At 39.5% G+C, this 9,066-nt stretch overlaps 1 protein-coding gene across 2 annotated transcripts in view; it reads right to left on the bottom strand.

The window, feature by feature from the left end:
* The window catches only part of LOC146499253 (thyrotropin-releasing hormone-degrading ectoenzyme-like), a 263,625-nt gene that overhangs the window by 180,838 nt on the left and 73,721 nt on the right, over window positions 1-9,066 (bottom strand). The gene's annotated exons all lie outside the window — the stretch shown is intronic.

Raw genomic sequence — 9,066 nt, forward strand, 5'->3', positions numbered from 1 at the left:
AAAATCAAGTAGGCTGATCAATCCAAATATCGACAGCATCGACACCAATGCTGGTATTGGTACTGGACTGATACCAGGACAATAGGACCGATAATTTATTTCTATCCTCACAGTTCAGCTTGTAGCCCACTGAAAATATTTTGATCAGTACTGATGGATTCAGAACTATGTTACCTTTATTTTTTATAGAGTAATGCCTTAGGTAAAATGTAAGACATATTATCTTAGCTAATTTCAAACGACCATGCTGCTGCAGCTATGCAAATTATAGCTGACGGGGTGCAGATGGTTGTAACACCTTTTAAAATGTGCTGAAACTATCCCCATGATGGCAGCTAAATACATTTTCCCTGTCCTACTGTCTTTTTTCCAGTGTGTCGAGGCAGTGGGTGAGAAAAACATTACCACTGTGAGGGCTAAATAAACCAAATGATACTGAGCTTCTTTTAGCCTCGTGCAGCTGAGGTGATTAAAAAAGACAGAAGTGAGGAAGACACTGACGTGTTGGTCAGTGCACAATAATAATAATAATTAAGACGTACATTTTGTGGAAGGAGGTTAAATTCCCTGTGTTTGACATGCATTTATTAATTCAGGGATGTTGTTGAACAGGTTAAAGAGACTGCTACTTGTGGAGGACATCTTAAAATTCTAGCTCAATATTTTGTTATATATTAGTTGTAAATGCTGAAACAACAACATCCTTGGTCTCACCAGGTTCATCAGCACAGCTGGAGCCATTTGCTGCCATCAGTGTTTCACTTCTCTTAACCAAACTGAACTCATGTCTGTGTTTATGGTGTTTGAACCTTTTGGAAGATTTTAATGAAATTATCTTATTGCAGTTAATTGTACTCACAGACTCTCTAAAAAGTCTGTTCCCATAGTGCTAAGTGAACATCGAGTGTTTAATTTGCATGTTATTTAGCACAAATTAGCAGATATGTGCATCTGTGTGATCTGCTTAGAATTTATGAATGCAGCTTGCTAAACAACTGTTAACTAAACATGCCACTTTCCCATGAAAAAATGCTGACTCCAGTGCCAATACATCACAGTGACTATATCCAGCTTTCATATATACACTGCAGCCCAGTTTTATTAGCCAAATAGGTGGTTTGTGTGGGCCACCACATCATGGACATGAAGTCTGGACCAATCTATTGGATTACATCAAATGAAATTGTACTAAGTTATCTCTGGAAGACTGTTATAATCCGTCTCTGATAGGGGAGGTAACATAAACGAGACCCACATGAGGGAGATCAGTTTAGAAAAAGGTTTATTACAAGAGAACTCAGGACTTACAAGAAAACCTATAGCGCAGATTACCACAAACCAAACAACCAACACAAAACAACTAGCTAAAGTAAGGCTTAACCAGTAGAAAATAAAACTGTCCTCATGGGCTGTAATACAGCTAAATACCACTCAAGCCAAATCTCACCACGTAAACAGAATTTCACAAGCAAAGCTCACAGAAGGAAGCCTACAGGGCAGACTGCATACTCAGTTCAAAGCAGCAGCCCCTGAAAGTTCTTCAGCCTTTTGAAGACACAGGTGTGTACAATCGGTCACTGATTGGTCTCTCTCCCTGGAGGTGCAAACCACAGGTCCTCAGGCAGCCAATTGTCTGTGTGGATTGTCACATTTGAATTTACATGGAGGAAGGCTGGCACGGGTTCCCAGCAAGCCAATCGTCTGTGGGTGTTGTCATGCTTGAATTTACTTGAAGGAAGGCCGGCTCACTTAAAAGGCCAGGGGCCGTAACAAAGACTATAACCACACTGTTGATCCCCTGATGTTTAATCCTACACCATGAAATTGAGACCTTGTTTTTAGCAAACTCTCACACATGGACAAACTGCTTCGCATGACACAAACTCTTACAGAAAATGCATTTTTATGACTTTTCATCAAGCAATGTCTTGGAAAAACAAACATTTTGATTGCAACAGTTTCACTTACAATCAAATAATTTTCTATCAGACTCAGCTGCCCATTAGCTTCTATGCTAAATTCTAAATTATTGAATGATTAGACACCAAACTAAGATGTTAACTTTCATTAGTTATTTGGGTTTTACCCATGTATGGTAAAACAGAACTGCTGGTTTAATCCTGAGTTGGTGTTTGGATGACCTCGATCCCCAATTTTAACTCCAAACCTAGCCTAGGTCTAACCTCAGCACCTCAGAGAATATGCAATAGTTTTTTTTGTTGTTTGTTTTTTGTTTTTATCAATTCTTGTCAAATAGAAATGAAATTAATATTTTTTCTCACCGACTCAAAATATTTTTTCCAAAATGTCCATATTGCCTTTCTGCAAAAAAGGCTCAAGTTGAATTATCACCTTTGAAGACTTTCAGCTTAGAGGGCTGAGAGGTGAAAGCCACACTGCTGTTGTGTGACAGTTGTTTGAGTCAGGACAATTTGACTTTGAGGCAGCTTTTGAGCCAACGCTGTTTCTATGTATTGATCCGTCTGTTCTTTTTTGGGAAAGGAGTGTCATTCATCACTATTCCTCTCGTGATGCTGCAGCTATCTAGTTTACAGTGAAAACAATGGAGGTGGCCTGCCTGTATGCTCAGAACATGCCTGAAGTCCAGCTAACACTGGACAAGGAAAATACAATATGACCACCAAACTGCACACATTTTTGTCTTTGAGAGTCAAGAAGGAGCAGAAATTGCACAAGTGGGTAAACACAGGAACAGACTGAAGAACTGGGCAGGAAAGAGCAGAAATTCTGGCAGGAAAACGTCCTGTGAATCCTGTAAGATTCAGTCTGTGCGTTCCTCTACCAAAGCAAACACGAACAGCCTGTACTGTTTATTTGCACAGAAGAAAAAGAAATGAATGTAAAGGCCTTGAGTTTGGTTGAGATCCTACTTAAAGAGGCATGCTGGACTGTAGAGCCTGTGGAGGGAATTTGAGGCAGGATTCAGGTATTTACTGCAGCACTCAACTAACATCTTTAGTCAGTGTTGGCTGCCCATATAAACATGTTTTTAAAAGATTTTCACCGAGTGAAAGCAGCTGGAAGACTTTGGATTTATTGACCATAATCTTTATAGACTTTAAACACCATCTGACCCAGACTAGCAAAGACAGAACAAGAATCACACCGAAAACACTAGCCCATATTTAAACTATAGAAGTGAAAGTTACAGATGAAGGAGAACAAAATCAACAGAAACTGTCCTGTTAACATAATATATATTTTAAGCTTTGTAACTAACAGATCTCCTGTCAAGCCTTTTATCCCTCTGTAATCACTTCAGCCACACTAGCAACATTGCTCTTGGAATTGTAATATCAGCTGAGTTTATTACGTGTGCTAGCAACATGCATTTTGTGATACATTCATGAAGCAGACTTTAAATTTTGGCTGGCATTGACGGATCCTTTTGGCGGGAAGATTGTGAAAACATCCTCTGCAGTATCAGCTGTAGGTGATTAATAGTAATTCTCTAAAGAATAAATTCCATTTTCTGCAGTTTTTTGCAGAATAGGCATCTGTACTTAGACAGGTCCAGGATCTCTGCAACACACTCTCACCACGACCAGCATCTTTCCCGTTACCTGATCCAACTCACCAGCAGGTTGTGATTTATTCATAGCTGCACACAGCCGAATGTCCACAATGTACATCTGCAGATCTGACTGCAAGATTACAAAAATCAGTCATCGATCTGGAATCACACCTGACTGCCTGACTGGCTGGGAAGTGTCTTGGAGGTGGAGGCCAGGGATAAGAGATGTCGGTGCATCTTGTCACCAGCTGTTTTAACAGGTGGTGCCATTTAACCCAGACCAGGGCGACTGGTAGAAAATGGATGGATGGATTTAGACAAACATCTGTAAACTGTAGACTACACATGGAAAATTTGCATGGAAATTGTGTGTAAAAATAGTCTTAAGAACACACACGCACTTAAGAAATTCAGTTGCAAGACTATTTATGAGGTATGCATATGGGCCAGTGTTATTTTTACCACAGAGAATATGTTATTGAATAAGTAATTCTAAATCTGTATATCTGTGCTTACAGTCAGTGCGGGTTAGGGTTGGCCACATTTGTCTACATAAGGAATAACCTGTGGTAGATCATCCTGAAATGCAGTGACGGAAGAGCATGAAAATTTTACAACTCAAAAACGGAAATTAAAAAAAACCTAAGGAGGAAGCCACAGAGAAGAGGAAAACATTTTGTATGAAAGTTTGAATAGTTGCATGAATGCTTTTGTATGAAATATTTAGAACGTCTCTTTGTATTTTTCTGTTTTGTATAATTTTTTTAAAACTGAAACCAAGTAGTGACAGAGTTACTTAATTTCTATTACATTAAAGGGTACTCAGGTTAAGCTCGAACAGGGATTCTAAATTAATCTGGAAAATACTGTATTTTTCGGACCATAAGGCGCACCGGATTAAAAGGCGCATTAAGAGAAACAAAATAGTCAGATAAGTTAAACTTTACTCAACTCATTCTTCTTGCTTCCTCCACTTCTGTACCCTTGATTCATTAATGTTGAATTATCTTGCAGCTGCTTTATTCCCATGTTGTTGCAGTATATTATAACTAACCTTGTATTGTAAATGGATTATTTCAGTTGTTCTCCTGACTGAGGCTTGGTCCGTTTAGAGCACCCTGCATTGTGATCGCCTTTGTCCCTAATCATTGGGAACCCTCCCGTTAACAAGTGGAAAAAGTTAGCATTCATTCGCTTGCTTCACTGTGTTTATGTTATGCTAACATAGCTGTGTCGCTATTGATCATGTAGCACATCATTATATACCAGCTAGTCCAACTTCAGTAACCCTACAAAAGTCACAGGTGTTTAGTTTTCTGTCTTCATTTATGTTGGAAGTGATAGCAGAGCTGTACGTTTTGATTTTTTCAGAAATCTCTCAGTCAGAACTGATGCTATATCATTTTTAGGTGGAAACTAGCGAGCTAACTTATAACTGTTAAATTTAATAAATTCTGTTTTCATGGATGAGTGGATGTTAAACGTAATTGTTACATCTAGTAAAACAGCAGCGCTGATCATTTTATCAAAAATTTAAGAATTTAGACAGTTTTTAACTCTCAGTGATGCCGCAGTGTTCGTTTGACTGTGGGACCTGAAACGGAGTTTGGACCCGGATTACTCCTCGAGGCTCCTGACTACAGTAGCCGTAATGCTTCGACAATTCATCAAGTGGTGTGACTTTGTAGCTTACCAAAGTCGTACTAAAACATTTTAAGACAATTGTTGTCATAAAATCGGTTACAGGTCAGTAAGCACAACCAGTGTTGCCAACTTAGCGACTTTGTTGCTATATTTAGTGAGTTTTCAGACCCCCTTAGCGACTTTTTTTCTAAAAAGCGACTAGCGGCAAATCTGGAGACTGTTTCTGGTGTTATTGGAGACTTATTTATGATGACTTTTTGAGGTGAAAGCAGGTATTGCTTTTACTCTCAACAAGCAGCGGGTACTGCCGTGGGCACCTCGCCTGTTCCAAAGCGCTCACAGGCGGAGGATAGTCCTCCCCCAGCTGCTATCAGGGCAGAAGATGTTCACACCTATGCGTCCAAATTGCAAATGAATCGCACATGAGCGAAGCCGCTGCTCCCGCACTGACTGTAATGCAGTCAGTTCTTTTTTTACTGTTATCCTGTTTTGTGGATCACAAGGTTTAAAACTACTCATAAACACACACACACACACAGAGTAATTCCACCAGAGTGCCTATTTCGGGTCACTTTTGCCAGTCCAAGCCCGGATAAAGGAGCAGGGTTGGAATTGTGACATTACAAAAAACAATAATTGGTAAAATAAATTTAATTTGTAGTTCTAAATAAGTTCTAAATGCATTTAGGACGTTTTTTTACTCACTTTATGTCTCTTCCATGATGTTATTTCTCTCTCCGTAGGTTACAATTATATTAGCATGACCAATTATGCAAATTAGGCGATGACATCATTTAGCGACTTCTAGCAACTTTTAGGACAGCCAATACCGATTTTCCTTACTGAGGAGTTGGCAACACTGAGCACAACCAGAATTCATACATAAGGCACACCGGATTATAAGGCGCACTGTCAATTTTTGAGAAAATTGATGGATTTTAAGTGTGCCTTCTAGTGTAGAAAATACGGTAATCACATCATCTGACAGACATGCACACTTTGATTTATTACTTGAATATTTAGTTTAATCAGAAATGTGTCTGAGATTTGGGATTTTGTTTTGTTTTTTTACTCATGATTTATTCCATGTAAAGCCCTAAACCATCTCACACGTACTAAAAGATGTGAACACATTTCCCCGGTGCTTGCCTCTCTTCATTGACTCCCTGTCCGCTTCAGAATTAACTTTAAAATTTTATTGTTAACTTACAAAGCCCTGAATGGACAGGCTCCCGGGTATTTGTCTGACCTCTTGCAGACTTATACCCCCTTTAGATCTCTTAGATCAAGTGATCTTTTGCTTTTAGCTGTACCAAGGTCGAGGCTGGTTCATAGAGGCGATCGAGCATTTGCAGTCGTAGCGCCTAAGCTGTGAAATAATTTACCCCTATACATCAGACAGGCTTCCACTGTCAATATTTTTAAATCTTATCTTAAAACGCATTTTTATTTACTGGCTTTTAATACAGCATGAGAGTTATTTGTTAATTCATATTTGGTGTTTGCTATCAATACTCTAAGTTATTTTATTAGATATGTTGTATTCTTGTACAGCACTTTGGTCAACGTTCCTGTTGTAATTAAATGTGCTATATAAATAATTAAACCATTAAACCATCACAACTTTATAACCTTTAGTCAATAATAATCACATACTCTGATTTAAGTTCTACAAGCCCAGCTCACACAATCTGTTTTTCAGGCCTAAAGTTACTGCTGGTAAATGAACTTCATTTACTACAGCACATATTGGTAGCATGGGACACTGAACAAAGCCAAATGGATCCTGATCTTAAAGCAAAGCAATGAATCTTTAATGTGTACACATGCCGATAAGTCTTACCTGAGCTGTTTCATAGACCTGAACATGACAACTTAATAGCTGTGTAAGAAGTTTCATTAAACGGAAACTTAAAAGCTCTCTGATGCTGTAGTTGACCTGTACCAAACAGATTAGCTTTCTGTCATGCAAACATAATGGAAACCTCCCTTTAGAGCTCCATCAGTTCGAGATTTGGCTTGTGCTGTAGTTACAAGCCTCTGGTTCAGTGACATTCTGAAGCTTCTGTTCCCTGAATAGGACTCCATATCTCTGCTGGCACAAGCATCAAATAATGACAATTTTCTTTGAAAACAGAAATTGTCTCACACCAAATAGATACACTGTCTGCAACCCCATTTGAAATGTTCTACCTTCTGCATCAAATCCTTTTTGTTGCATCCTATGTTAGAAACTTGTAAAGCTGTTACATGTTAGCATGTTACATGTTGAAGACCGCACTGAGTGCCACTTCTGTCAGCTGAGGCTACAGTTCACTCACGATCACCAAGACTGGACAACAGCAGATGGAAAAAGTTTGCCTGGTCTGATAAATCTTTGCATCGTAGGATCACAATTTGGCATAAAACAACATGGAAGCTTGGATCCATGCTGCCTTGTTTTGACACTTCAGGCTGCTGGTGCTCTAATGGTTTGGGGATATTTTCATGGAGAGCCTTGGACCTCCTTACTTCAGCCAGCCGAGCATCATTTAAACAAGTATTTTAAAGTATTTTCAGTGACCATATCCATCTCTTTGTGATCACAGTGTACCATCTTCTGATAGCTGCCCCCTGCAGGATTCACAGCCTCTCCACAACGCTAACAAAAACTCAGGTGAGCATACAGTATTTTGTAAGCATGTTCTTTATTGAACTGAAAACTACATATGGCTGAATAATAATATTTTTTATTAGACTTAAGTTTAAAGATGTGTGCTCAGTAGTAGCAGTAGTTTTTAATTTGTCTGTAGAGGTGACAGAAAAGAGGTATGAATCTCAGAAATGTAAGTGACCACACAATTCAAGCAGAAAACTGCTGCTTTTCTTGATAGGTCATCAAACAGCTTGTACCACATCTATTTTAAGAGGTTCTCAGAGTTAAACTTTCATGAAATTAATATAAATTTTTAATATACTTCTGAGCTCCAGTACAGGAAGGATATAGCTTATGTAGAAAAAAAAGGGGGGGGCGGGGGGGGGTGTCTCAGTCAGCTTATTGGGTTAAATTGAGTAAAGATATGTAATCTGGAGTTAGACTTTTTAACAGATTTGAGATTCGTGTTCAATAAAATACCATGAAGTTTCCAATCCCACAAAAATAACTGGCACGATAATATTAATACCAGTGCCTACATTAGGAAATACTGCAGTTTATTAACACTAACCCAAATAATAAAGCTACTGTGATCACAATGCCACTGTGTTGCTGTACTCCTCTCCAGCTTCCTCAGCAGGACTGGTTTCTCGATGAAAATTCTGACTTTTTAAGGCTCTTCTCCTCTTTTACCCCACATTCTCCTCCCTCCACCAGAACTCATCTCAGAACGCGGCAGCCAGCAGAGTGAATATCAGCTCAGAAAGTGGAGGCTTTATTGAAATCGTAGCTTTTTTCGGCGCACTGACAGCAAGTTTCTGAATTGAATATCATCTCTTGAGGATTCCTAAATTGCCTCCAGTCATGTTCTCCTGGGTGACGAGAAACCCGGATGTGTTGCATTTGCTCCAACGGAGGGGTCGAGGTGTGACGTCTGACTTCAAAGCATCATACGAACATGTTTGCCGTGTCTCCTAGGACCGAAATGTGCCGCTTTACCTGAACTAAAATGGACACACATTGGCTAAGTGGTTAGCCCGCTGCCTCACAGGAAGGAAGTCCTCCATTTAAACCCGACCAGTCGAGTTTGGATGTTCTCTCCGCGTCAGCCTCAACACGCTCCAAAAACATGCAGGTCAGCTCAAGCAGAAACTTTAAATTGCCTCTAGGTGTGAATGTTGTCAGTCATGTTTCTTAACTCTGTGACAGAGTTTTCAGGGTGTACTCCCCCCACCCACCCGGTGCATCCTGG

The sequence above is a fragment of the Neolamprologus multifasciatus genome, chromosome 17 (genome assembly GCF_963576455.1).
Source record: "Neolamprologus multifasciatus chromosome 17, fNeoMul1.2, whole genome shotgun sequence".
Classification (NCBI taxonomy): Eukaryota; Metazoa; Chordata; class Actinopteri; order Cichliformes; family Cichlidae; genus Neolamprologus; species Neolamprologus multifasciatus.